This window comes from Leucopleurus acutus, assembly GCF_964270905.1.
Source record: "Leucopleurus acutus genome assembly, chromosome: 20".
In the NCBI taxonomy this organism is placed as follows: domain Eukaryota; kingdom Metazoa; phylum Chordata; class Mammalia; order Artiodactyla; family Delphinidae; genus Leucopleurus; species Leucopleurus acutus.
In genome coordinates, this window is record NC_139162.1 from 58,751,609 (window position 1) to 58,765,587 (window position 13,979).

The following is a 13,979-nucleotide window of genomic DNA, read 5'->3' on the forward strand; positions in this document are numbered from 1 at the left end:
CTCCATCACCAGCAGCTCCATCATGTGCTCCTTGGAGTGCACCTCAGGCTGCAGCCAGTCTCAACACAGGTCCCAGAGCCGGGCCAGGGCCTGGTGGGACCGAGCCACCTCCTGGTAGAAAAAGTTCTGGAAGTGCAGGCAGGAGAACTCAAGGAGCCCTTCCAGGGTTGGTCTTGGGCCCCTCCTACTGGTCCCCAGCTGTTGACTCCAGTGTGGGCAATTCCAGGGGAGTTGGGGAGTTCCTGGGGGTGGCAAACGCTTTCTCCAAAGGCAGCATCTTTCCAAACATGCAAAGCGCCTGTTGTGGAGGGTGAGTTCACGGGATTGAGGCTCCGAGGGAGACAGACCAAGGATAACAATATGCTCTGGGATCTTAGCCAGAGTCCAGACCTGCAGAGGGACAAAGAGGTACCCACACAGTGAGAGGCACAGGCCTGTGAGTGGGAGTTCAGGTCCTGGCCAGCCCTCTCCCCATCCCCAGCTGATCCTGAAGGGTGGAGGCAAATTCCCTTCACACAGGGCTGTGCAGAGCTCAAGCTTCGCTCCCACCTCCAGGCCCAGCCCTGCCCACATGTCGCCTTCTCCCCATATTTCCACATCAGATGACTCAGGGTGTTCACAGCGGCTCCTGGCCTCACGCAGAGATTACTCACTCATTATAAAGGGGGGAAAAGTGCCTTTAGAATGAAAAACACGTGGAGCAAGGAGCGTCTTGAGTATCTCAGCTGCCTTCCTCAGTCCCTGCCAAGAACGCGCACACTGGACCCGCTCACGAGGAGAGACAGACAACAAAGAGACAACCTGCGTGACCGGCCTGGTCGCCCCAAAAGCCTCAAGACCAGGAATTTAAGGAAGTCACAGTCCCAAGGAGCAAGCGGAGGAAAAGCAACAATGTGTCGCGCCGGGCCCTGAACTGGCTGGGGGGCAGAAGACACGCCTACAGGAAGTTGTTGGGGTGACTGGGGGAAGAGGGACCAGACCCTGGTATGGAGTCAAGGATGGTGGACTGTCCAACTTGTCCTCCGATGAGTCAACTAAGAGACAGGTCTGTATATGATGGGATGGGGGGGCGGAGAAAATGGAGAGGGATAAGGGAGAGAGAGGCAGCGGTGTGCAAAGCATCAAATACCAACAGGTGAATCTGAACAAAGGGTATGCAGAGTCCTATCTGACACTATTTTAAAAAGGTCCAAAAAACAATCCTCTGTGGTCCTCAATGTCCGTTGCCGGCTGACCCATTCCTGCCCTTTCCCCGATACGGTTTCCCTCGCCCGCCTAAGAGGTCCCAGAGCAGAGGCAGGCACCTCACTCAAACCGAACCCACGCCCGGGTGACGGGGTAGAGAGGCAGGGCGACCGGCCGGCAGAGACGACCCCGCTCGCAGCCCAGGGCGGCTTGGCACCGTCCCCTGCTCCCACCTGAGCGCCCACCACAGACACCCTCAGCCGTCAAGCTCCCTCCGGTCACCTCGGAACGCAGCTGCGCGCGTACACGAGCCGGGCCGCTACAACTCGCACCTCGGGAACGGTACGTCGCGGCCGCCAGCCTGCGTTCCTTCGACGAAGCGGCCCCGGGAGCCCGGCGCGATGGCGTCGGGCCAGACTGCGCGTGCGCGGTACCTGTAACGCCCAGAAGGCAGCAGTCTATCGGCGCGGACGGGGGCAGAGCGAAGACGCGACGGCAGACCAGACAGCCAATCAGAGGCCGAGCTAGCCTAGCCTGGCGTCCGACCTCCCTTGCGCCTGCGCTGTCCTTGATGCCATGGCAACGGCATAAACAAGAGAAGACCAGAGAGAGAGACGGAGAAAGGAAGAGAAGAGACACATACGCAGAGACAGGGAGTGGGGCATAGAAGAGGAGACACGGACTTAGAGACGGGGAGGGAGAGAAAGGTGAGGACAAGAGGCGCGCACACACAAAGATGGAGAGACCAGAAGGCCCAGAGTCCCCAAGACAGCGAGATACTGAGGAGGACAGACACAAGGAGACCAACAGATGGAGACACAGAGAATGAGAGGAAGACAGACTCAGAGAAGGGGAGATTCAGAGCTTGGGAGACTCTGATGTGGAGAAAGACCCAAGACAAGGACAGGTAGAAATGGGCAGGCCTCGAACGGGGAAAACAGAGACCCTGAGATAAGAAGACCTAGAGATGGAGACAGAGAAGGTGAAAAGCAGAAACGGGGAGACAACAGAGACAGAGAGACCCACAGCCTTAGAAATAGAGGTGAGGGACTTCCCTGGTGGTGCAGTGATTAAGAATCCGCCTGCCAATGCAGGGGACACGGGTTCGAGCCCTGGTCTGGGAAGATCCCACATGCCACGGAGCAACTAAGCCCGTGCACCACAACTACTGAAGGCCGTGCGCCTAGAGACTGTGCTCCGCCACAAGAGAAGCCACTGCAATGAGAAGCCCGCGAGCTGCAACTAGAGAAAGCTCGCGCACAGCAACATAGACACAATGCTGCCAAAAATAAATAAAAATAAATAAATTTATTTTTTTTAAAAAAAAGAAAAAGAAATAGAGGTGGGGACACTGAGAGACAGGGATGTGGGGGCAAAAAAAAGCGTTCTGCATATCCAGGGAATTGACAGAATTTGAAGACTAGCTATGCTGGGGGCCTCAGGAGCCGCTGAAACGGAGGAAAACGTAGGAGAAGCAACGGGTGAGTGATGTCCTCCAAAACCCCAAATAGGTGTCACCACTCCGATAGACAGGGCCAGGGTCAGGATGCCGCTTCCCATTCCAGAATTTTCTAGAGGGCAGTTTATGAGGCTGTAATTTTGTGCAAGCTGATTTTTTAAAAAATGTTTCTCTGAACAGTTTATTTTACATATACACAACAATACTCTCATTTTCCGGTATTCGGTTCCATGAATTTTAATTTATATAACCGCCAACACAATCAGAACAAAGAATAGATCCATTGCACCAAAATCTCCTTCCTGAAGACATACAGATAGCCAAAAGCACATGAAAAGAGGCTCAACATCACTAATTACTAGAGAAATGCAAATCAAAGCTACAACGAGGTATCACCTCACACCAGTCAGAATGGCCATCATCAAAAAGTCTACAAACTATAAATGCTGGAGAGGGTGTGGAGAAAAGGGAACCCTCCTACATGGTTGGTGGGGATGTACATTGGTACAGCCACTATGGAGAACAGTATGGAGGTTGCTTAAAAAACTAAAAACAGTGCTATCATATGATCCAGCAATCCCACTCCTGGGCATATATCCGGAGAAAAATATGGTTCGAAAGGATATATGCACCACAATGTTCACTGCAGCGCTGTTTACAACAGCCAAGACATGGAAGCAACCTAAATGTACATCGACAGAGGAGTGGATAAGATGTGGTACATGTATACAATGGAATATTACTCAGCCATGAAAAAGAATGAAATAACGCCATTGCAGCAACGTGGATGGACCTGGAGATTATCATACTAAGTAAAGTAAGTCAGAGAAAGACAAATATCATATGATACCACTTATATGTGGAATCTAAAAAATATATATACAGGGACTTTCCTGGTGGCGCAGTGGTTAAGACCCACGCTCCCAATGTAGGAGGCCCGGGTTTGATCCCTGATCAGGGAACTAGACCCCACATGTATGCCGCAACTAAGAGTTTGCATGCCACAACTAAGGAGCGCACGTGTCACAACTGAGGTGCCTGCCTGCCACAACTAAGACCTGGCAAACCAAATAAGTAAATACTTTTAAACAAACAAATAAATAAAATGATACAAATGAACTTATTTACAAAACAAACAGATTCACAGAATTCAAAACAAACTTGTGGTTACCAAAGGGGAAACGTTGGGGGGAAGGGATAAATTAGGAGTTTGGGGATTAACATACACACACTACTATATATAAAATAGATAAGCAACAAGGATCTACTGTATAGCACAGGGAACTATACTCAATATTCTGTAATAACCTATATGGGAAAAGGATCTAAAAAAGAATGGATAGGACTTCCCTGGTGCGCAGTGGTTAAGAATCCGCCTGCCAATGCAGGGGACACAGGTTTGATCCCTGGTCCGGGAAGATCCCACATGCCGTGGAGCAACTAAGCCCGTGAGCCACAACTACTGAGCCCACGCGCCACAACTACTGAAGCCCGTGTGCCTAGAGCCCGTGTTCCGCAACAAGAGAAGCCACTGCAATGAGAAGCCCGCGCACCACAACGAAGAGTAGGCCCTGCTCACCACAACTAGAGAAAGCCTGCTCACAGCAATGAAGACCCAACAAGGCCAAAAATAAATAAATAAGATTTTTAAAATAAATAAATAAAATAAAAATAAAAAAGAATGGATATATGTATAACTGAATCACTTAGCTGTACACACAACATTGTAAATCAACTATATGCCAATAAAAAATTTAAAAAAAACCTCCTTCCTGGTGACCTTCTCCCCCACCCGTAACCCTGGCAACCACTGATCTGTTTTCCCCAGTATAGTTTTGCATTTTTCAGAATGTCATATAAACAGAATCATAGAGTATGTGGACTTTAGAGATTGGCTTTTTTCCACCAAACATAGTTCTTTTAAGATCCATTCAGTTCATTCCTTTTTATTGCTAAGTAGCATTGATGCTAAGGATATACCGCAGTTTGTTTAAACATTCATCACTGAAGGACATTTGGGTTGTTTCCAAAATTTTGCTATTACACATAAGGCTGCTGTAAACATTTGTGTACAGGTTTTTGTGTGAACCTTCGTTAGTCTTCATTTTTCTGGGGTAAATGCCCAAGAGTGCAATTGCTGGGTTACAAGGTAAGCACATGTTTAGTATTAAAAGAAACTGTCACTCTTTTCCAGAGTAGTTGGACCATTTTACATTTCCACCAGCAATGTATGTGTGCACCTGTTTCTCCACATCCTTACCAGTGTTTGGTGTTATTGTTTTTTAGCCTTTCTGATAGATGTGTAGTGACATTTCGCTGTGCTTTTAATTTGCATTTCCCTAACAGTTAATAACTTTTGAAAAAATTTCATTGAAGTATATTTCGTTTACAATGTTGTGTTAATTTCTGCTGTACAGCAAAGTGACTCAGTTATACATATATATTTTTTCCCTTTCATATTTTTTTCCATATTATGGTCTATCACAGGATATTGAATATAGTTCCCCGTGCTATACAGTAGGACCTTGTTGTTTATCCATTCTATATATGCTAGTTTGCATCTGCTAATCCCAAACTCCCAGTCCTTTCCTCCCCACTCCCCTCCCCCCCTTGGCAACCACAAGTCTGTTCTCTTAACAGTTAATAATGCTGAGCATACTTTCAGGTTTATCTGCCATCTGTATATCCTCTTCAATGAAATGTCTGTTCATGTCTTTTGCCCATATTCTAGTTTTTAAAAACTGTTGAGTTTGGAGAGATCTTTTTATATTCTAAATGTAAGTACTTTGTCAGATATATGGTTTGCAAACCTTTTCTCCCAGTCTGTAGTTGTATTCCCTTAACAGAGCCTTTAGCAGAACAAAGTATTTTAATTCAGAAGATGTCCAAGTTATCAATTTTTCTTTTATGGATCATGCTTTTTATGTCAAGTTTAAGAACTCTTTGTTTATAAGTCCCAAGGACTTCCATTTTGCTTTTTACGTATAAGTCAACCATCAATTTTGAGTTAATTTTTGTATAAGATGTGAGGTTTATGTTGAGGTTCGTTTTTTTCCCCTATTGATGTTGGGCGTCTTTTTTCTGACACTAATTCCGACACCGTATGTGTAGTTTTTTTTTCAACACCAACCAATTCTCCAACACAAAAGGTGCCCAACAATTCAATTCTGAGACTGACTGCTTACAATTAGCGCAGGTCAAGGGCTCAGTCCCACAAGACTGTCCCCACTTCAGATGCCTGCCACGGGCTATGCACACTTCTGCTCAGCAGCCTTCAAAATCAGTGGTTCCCACAACACGCAGGCCCCTCAGGTTGAAATTCACTAGAACTCAGGAAAACACTTTACTTAATGTTTACCAGTTTAATATAAAGGATGTAACTCAGGAACAACCAAATTAAAATAGGGCAGCGTTTGGAAGGGGGCAGTGTGCAGAGCTCCCGTGCTTCCTCCCGGCATGCCACCCTCTCAGCACGACGATGTGTTCAACAGCCCAGAATCTCTCTCTCAGCCATTAAAAAGACTGGGGCAGACACACATGCACACACGGAATGGCCTCCAGAACACACCGTGAAGAGAACAATCAAGGTAGAACACAAAAACCTACAACCTAGGTGTCCAGAGATCGCCCTTTCCTCCGCCCCCATTAAATGCCTCTAGAAGGATACACAAGAACACATCAACAACTGTGGTCTCCAAGGAGGGGGTCTCAGGTGAGAAACAGGCTCATTTTTCATTCATCTGCTTCCCTCCTTTTTAATTCTTTACCACATGCATGGGTTGCTTTTTCAACTAAAGTAAAAATATTTGGTCCCAAACAGAGAACTACAAAAGCTAGATGGAGGGACAGTTAAGGCTCTCTCCAATGACAAGCAGTGAGAACACGCCTGGATGAGCTTAGTGACACAGGAGAATCCACTGGCTGTCTATCAGGGCATCTCACAATGTGAGTGCAGCCTGACCCCGGGAGCGGGGAAGCGCCAGCCCTCCACCCCGTTTGTCTCAGCCACTCCTCTCTATGAGGCCTCACACTCCTGTCTCTGCCCCCACCATCTGCTTTATTCTTATCCCTGCCCACACCAGAGAATGGAAGCCCCAGCCTCCAAGATGGCCCGTTCTCACCAGTCCAGCAGCCTCAGCTGACTGCTCAGAATCCTGGAGTCCAATCACACACGTGTAAGGGAAGTGGCCACACTGGGGACCCCAGCTCCACTGGAAGGAAGTTAGGACACCAACTTGCTGCTCTTCCAGCACAGCAATCCAACTGAGGCCCTGGTCCTGACTGCCAAGAGGCACACGAGGCCAACCTTGTTCGAGTGGAGCAGGTCTCAGTCTTCACGCGACCCCCAGGGAGGCTACATCTCATAAGAAGTCTTGCTCCAGACTGGACGGCACGTGTGTGGCTCAGTTACCCTGGGAGCAGCAGTTATCATCTGACTGTGGTTCAGCTGCTGGGGCAGGGCCTGTGAGGAGTCTTGGGTGAGTGGGAGAAGCTGTGCTTTGGGGCAGAAGTCCTTGTGATACTGAGTCCAGGAGCTTGAGGCCCAAACAGGACCAGGCTCTTGCACCTGCTGTGGGCTGGATGTGTACCACAGTGGAATGAGCACTGGGCAACATCTTCCTTCTCAGCACAATATGCGCCATCACTCTGGGGCACACGTGCCAGAGAGCTCATCTTCACAGCGCCTGGAGCCTCACCTCCACTCCGGTCAGGCATCTGCACACAACCCAGCTGCCATCATCCACACCCTGGAGACTCTAGCCCTCTCCCACGTAGCTCCTTCAGGAGGCTTCCAGCCAATCACGTACACCAGGGTTTGGGAAGCAGTGCCAGGTGTGAAGTACTGGCGACAGGGGCCCAGAGCCTACAGAGGTTGAGAAGGCTGCTGATGTCCCTTCTCTTTCAGTCTCCTGAGTCAGAGAGGGGTAACATCAACAGCAGCAGCAGCAGCAACAACAGAAACATGGGGAGTTCCCCGGTGGCCTAGTGGTTAGGATTCCGGGCTTTCACTGATGTAGCCTAGGTTCAATCCCTGATCGGGGAACCGAGATCCTGCAAGCCACATGGCTCAGCCAAAACAAACAGAAACATCAATAACAAGAGCAGCAGTAACAGTAGGAAATGCAGTAATAGCAACAGGGGTGGGAGCCGGAGCAGCTGATCCACACTGAACACTGTCACGTCCCAAGCACTCTGCATACCTCACTTCTCTTACTCCTAATGAGGTAGGGCTTATCCACATTTTATAAGTGAAGAACTAAGGCACAGAGAGATTCAATAATTCACCTGAGATCACACAGCTACTGAGATGTAATCCCATGAGAAACCCAAGTCTGACTGAAGTCAAGAGATGTGCTCCTAACCATGACACTAACATTCACGTGGTGCGGTCCAATGTTTTCATGCAATTTCATACAATTTTTCTTTAACTGGGATTAACTTTCCTGTATAGGCCTTCTGAGCAGCCAAGGAATTGCCACTTGAGTGAGCGTCTACTGACCATCAGGCACAGCGTTCTCTTTTATAACTAAAAGGCCCAAAGTGTGCACACACATATATACACACAATACTAAACATAAAGCTATTTCGATATATGAGCTAGAATAGAAGCCCCATGAGCTCAGGAACTCTTTCCTGTTTAACCAGCTTGTTAAGAGCCTATGCACACTTCTGTGTTTTGCTTCCCTCCACCTTAAGAGAATTTTCAATCTTGTAATAAAACAATTACAGGTGATACAGGCTACAGGAAAGGAATAACACTTAATATGCAGCAACACGGCAGGGATACATCACCACATTTTGTTCCAGCAGGTAGGTCGTTAATCATTATCTCAGCAACAGTCTCTTCCTTGAAAATTCTAGTTTCCTCAAATGAATGAATCTCACTAGTCATTTAGTTCCTCCTCCTGATATTAGTTATTTTATTAGACCTAAGACACAACTGATGGTAAGATGCACATTTTGTGAAGACAAAATGCAAATGAGAAGACAAAAGGCTACCAATTAAACTGATTTCTGAGATGTTACAATGTGAAAAGAACGTGCATATTAGAAAAAATGGAATACAGTTGAGTCCTTAGGGTTCGATGTCAGGACTAACTTCCAGGAACACACTTTTTCTAGAAATGTGTTAAAAACCTGACTGTGGGTTTGTAATGGGACAATTGCTCTACAGGGGGCTCCTCTCCAGAATTCATTCTCTGATACACTAGAGTCCCACTGTCCGATGAAGTAGCAACTAGATGTGCAGTTACAGAGGATCTGAAATGAGTGAGTGTCATATGTTTAAATTATTAGTATTTGGAATATAGGTGGTAAAATAAAATGTTATTGACATTAATTTCACCTCTTATTACTTTTAAAAACATGTGGCCACTAAAAAATTTGAAATTATACATGTGGCTCACATTATATTTCCAGCAGACAGTATTACTCTGGAAGATCAGATCTCCAGGTGGAAGCTTTCCCACATCAAGTGTACGTTTTCTGTCCATCTTTAGTATGAGCTTTCTCTCACAATTAACTTAGTATCACCTTAAGGGACTTTCCTGTATTATCACTTCATATTGGTTAATTCAAAAATACGTTCCCTTTTACCTAAGAGTTTCAGCAAGGGTTCTTTTTGTTTGTTTAATATTTTATTTATTTATTTATTTGGTTGTGCCAGGTCTTAGTTGTGGCAGGCAGGCTCCTTAGTTGAGGCACATTGGCTCCTTAGTTGCAGCAGTTGGGCTCCTTAGTTGCGGCATGCATGTGGGATCTAGTTCCCTGACCAGGGATTAAACCCAGGCCCCCTGCATTGAGAGCACAGAGCCTTAACCTCTGCACCACCAGGGAAGTCCCTTGGCAAGAGTTCTTACTGAAACCTCAAACTCATCACATTAACCAAATCTTCTTTTTAATGCAAATAAAAGCAAGAGTTCCAGTTTAAACGTTTCCCACGTTAATTCCATTCCTAGACTTTGATTTGCATATCATATAACAACAGTGAGAAATGCCACGAGAAGTTTCCCCCTGCCATCCTGTTTCCCTCTCTCAACTGTGTCACCATCCTTCAAAAGGTTTCATTGTGAGGTGTCACAGTCTCATGTATGTTTAGCAAAATCCCTGAAGGGTTTTTTTTTGTTTTGTTTTTTGTTTTTATGGTACGCGGGCTTCTCACTGCTGTGGCCTCTCCCGCTGCGGAGCACAGGCTCCGGACGCGCAGGCCCAGTGGCCATGGCTCACGGGCCATGGCTCATGGGCCCAGCTGCTCCGCGGCACGCGGGATCCTCCCGGACCGGGGCACGAATCCGCGTCCCCTGCATCGGCAGGCGGACTCTCAACCACTGCGCCACCAGGGAAGCTCTCTGTTTCTGTTGACACACAGGTACGGGGGCTCTTGATCCTATATCCTCTGATGCTTGGTCAGACAGGAGCTGTCCCTGAAAGCTTTACCACACTGATTACACTCGTAGGGTTTCTCACCAGTATGAATCCTCTGGTGATGGACGAGGCCAAGGATGTTCCTGAAAAGTTTCTGACACTGGTCATGGCCATAGGGCTTCTCTGGGGCCTGATGAGGTAAGCACTCTCAATGAAAGTTTTCCCACATTCTTTACACTCACAGGGTTTCTCCCCAGAATGGACTTTGTGATGTACAATGGGGTGACCATTGCAGGCGAAGGATTTTCCACAATCCGTACACTTAACAGGGTTTCTCTCCAGTATGAATTCTCCCATATTCATAGGTTGAATCTAAAATATGACACAAATGAACTTATCTACGAAACAGAAAGAGACTCAGATATAGAGAACAGACTTGGGGGTACCAAGGAGGAGAGGGGGTGAGGGAGGGATGCACTGGGAGTTCGGGGTTAGTAGATGCAAACTATTAAATATAGAATGGATAAACACCAAGGTCCTACTGTATAGCACAGTGAACTATATTCAATATCCTGGGATAAACTGTAATGGAAAAGAATATAAAAAAGAATGTATATATGTGTATAACTGAGTCACTTTGCTGTAGAGCAGAAATTAACATAACATTGTAAATCAACTATAGTTCAAAAAATAAATTTAAGAAAAAGGCATTAGGGACAATTGGGAAAATTTGAATACGGATGGATTATCAGATGATACAGAGAATTATTGCTAGTTTTCTTAGCAATAACAGTATTATGGTTGTGCAGAAGAATGCCCTTATTCTTGGAATTTATGTCCTGACATATTTAAGGGTAAAGTGTCATATCTGCACTTATATTCAAATGGTTATACATACACACATAAAGAAATACACATATTATACACACAGTAAATATACATGCACACACATAAATATACATAGACACTCATAAACATACATACATACACATATACCAATATACACATATGCACATATAAACACGTGTACATACATATATACACACATACACGCAAATACACAGATTAAAATACATATACACAAATATGCATTCACATATACACATACATATTACAAATACATACTATATAACTGTTATATACTGCATACGTATAAATCTAGATGATGGGTGGTGGGTGTTCATTATACTCTTTCTTCAACTTTTCTGTTAATATTTTAGAAACTTGTTAAAATAGAAAATAGGGGAAACGTTAATGCTCCTAAGGGAGAGGTACTACCTCAGGGATTAGCATTCATTAACACCCAGGTGAGAATAAATTTATAACAGTTTTCTCAAAAGGTGTTCAAGAGATGGTTACAGGCATTTTAACGGGGAAAATATGATACTAGCTGGGACCTGTATGAAAACCATGCAGTTATCACCCTAGCAAAATGCTGACTTGTAAAATCCTTTCTACACAGTAGATTTTGATGCAGGAGAAAACAGGAAGGCTGGGGTGTCTGGACATCTCTACTCTGCCTCGAAGAACTGGGGTCGAGGCAGGGTAGAGCTGTGCAAACCACTCAGTTCCCTCCAGTCAGCTCCAGAATCGTCTGGCCCTCCAACTGCTTGCAACAGCTGGCAGCTGATCCAAATTGAAAGCTATTTTATCTCTTTGTCCTATGAGTTAAATATGTTTCTGAAAAGTTGTAAGTAAATGAAGTAGGGCAAACAATTCTATTTTAGATTCAACAGGGGAGCATCCTATTTAAATAAAACCTGTATCAAACTCCATTTAAATATTTTACTATTAAAAATGTCACTCTAAAATTAATGTAATGAATTAATATAATACACACTCAATATGGAAAACTTGGAAAACATAAAATACAAAGAATATTGTCTTGGGTGCATTTACTTCCTGTTTTCTTCCTGCAGAATCTTTTTCACATACTTAAAGTCAAACTGTACAGACAATTTTGGGCCTTCTTTTTGTTTTTCCCTGTTAACATTATATTATTGGTAGTGTCCATATCATTAATGTGTCTTTATTAGCATAAAAAAATGACAGTCTCTTTGGATGATAATTTTGAGTTTAAATCAAAATTTAGGGCTTCCCTGGTGGCGCAGTGGTTGAGAGTCCGCCTGCCGATGCAGGGGACGCGGGTTCGTGCCCCAGTCCGGGAAGATTCCGCGTGCCGTGGAGCGGCTGGGCCCGTGAGCCATGGCCGCTGAGCCTGTGCGTCCGGAGCCTGTGCTCTGCAACGGGAGAGGCCACAACAGTGAGAGGCCCGTGTACCGCAAAAAAACAAACAAACAAACAAAATTTAAACCACACAGCAGGGAATTCCCTGGCGGTCCAGTGGTTAGGACTCAGTGCTTTCACTGCTGTGGCTCAGGTTCAAAAAGTAAACCACACAGCAATGTAGTGAATCAACACTGGCATTCTTTTTAAAATGATGTAAATTAAAATTCAAAACTTACATAAGAGGACCTCACACATAGTGTTGTTTCATCAAACTTTTCCTCCAGTTACATATGTATGGGGGTCGTGATGTAAATGTGTTTCTTACAATGCCTGGGTTAAAAAACCTTGAGAACCACCAGGCTGAAGAAATCCTTGCTCATTTCACAAGGACACATGTTCAAGATGCCCCCTAAGGCACTCTTGGGAACGTTGAAAAACCGTAAATTTACAAGATGTCCATCAACAGGTGGTGGGAAGGAACAAATATATTGTGGCAGCCTCACAAGGTGGAATACTGCACGGTAGTGCAAACAGTATGTGCAGAAAACTCCACTTAGTACACAAGAGGTTGGTGAGGGAAGCAGGTAGCAGAGTTTCACACACTGAACATATCAATTTCAAACACACGCACCATGTTGTTCGAAGCTATGGATATTATAAAGGGAAAAGCTGTAACGACAGCCTGGAGACAACAGATGAGTGCTTGCTAGATGTATACCACACCACCTCTATGATCTCAAGTCTCTTGGACAAGGTCTAGCTCCTTCCCATGGTCGCACAGGAATGGCCCTTTTCCACTCACTCAGCAAGTGTTTACGGAACACCTACTGTGTGCCAGGCCCTGTTTAGGCAGGGATGAGTCATCAATGGATGAGACAGATGAAGACCGCCACCTGGGACATATCCCTGGTGGCGCGGTGGTTAAGAATCCACCTGCCAATGCAGGGGACATGGGTTCGAGCCCTGCTCTGGGAAGATCCCACATGCCACGGAGCAACTAAGCCGGTGCGCCACAACTACTGAGCCTGTGCTCTAGAGCCCGCGTACCACAACTACTGAAGCCCTCGAGTTAGATTCTGTGCTCTGCAACAAGAGAAGCCACTGCAGTGAGAAGCCCGCACACCCCAATGAAGAGTAGCCTCCGCTCACCGCAACTAGAGAAAGCCCACGGGCAGCAACAAAGACCCAACGCAGCCATAAATTAATTAATTAAAATAAATAAATAACAATAAATAAATGACAAAAAAGAGAGAGACCTCCACCTGGTGAAGCTAGCATTCTGGTGGGGAAGATGCAGACGAAGGACGAAATGCAAAATCTGTCGCTATCAAACACTCACTGCAAACTCAGACAGCGCACAGACCTGGGTCAGTTTTTGGAGTTACGGCTGGTGGCCCTGACTGCTCCAACCTCCAGCACTATCCACAACTCAGAAACCAACCAGATTCAGGGAACACGCTGTCCAAGGAAGCAGGCAGGGCTCTGATTTTCACTGTTATGCAAGCTCCTTACCACCCGGAGTCCAGGAGCAAAGAGCTCCTGGCCAGCAGCCCCAGCCCCTGAAGGATTCCGGCTGTTACCGAGCAAGGGGAGCCATGGGGGACTTGGGGCACAGATGGGACATGATGTGACACATAAGCTGACGGGCTCCTGCTGGGGACCTGACGGTGGGGAGGGCAGAGGCAGGGGAGCAGGGAGCAGTCCCGTTACAGGGAGAAGGGGTGGTGCAGTGGCTGAACTC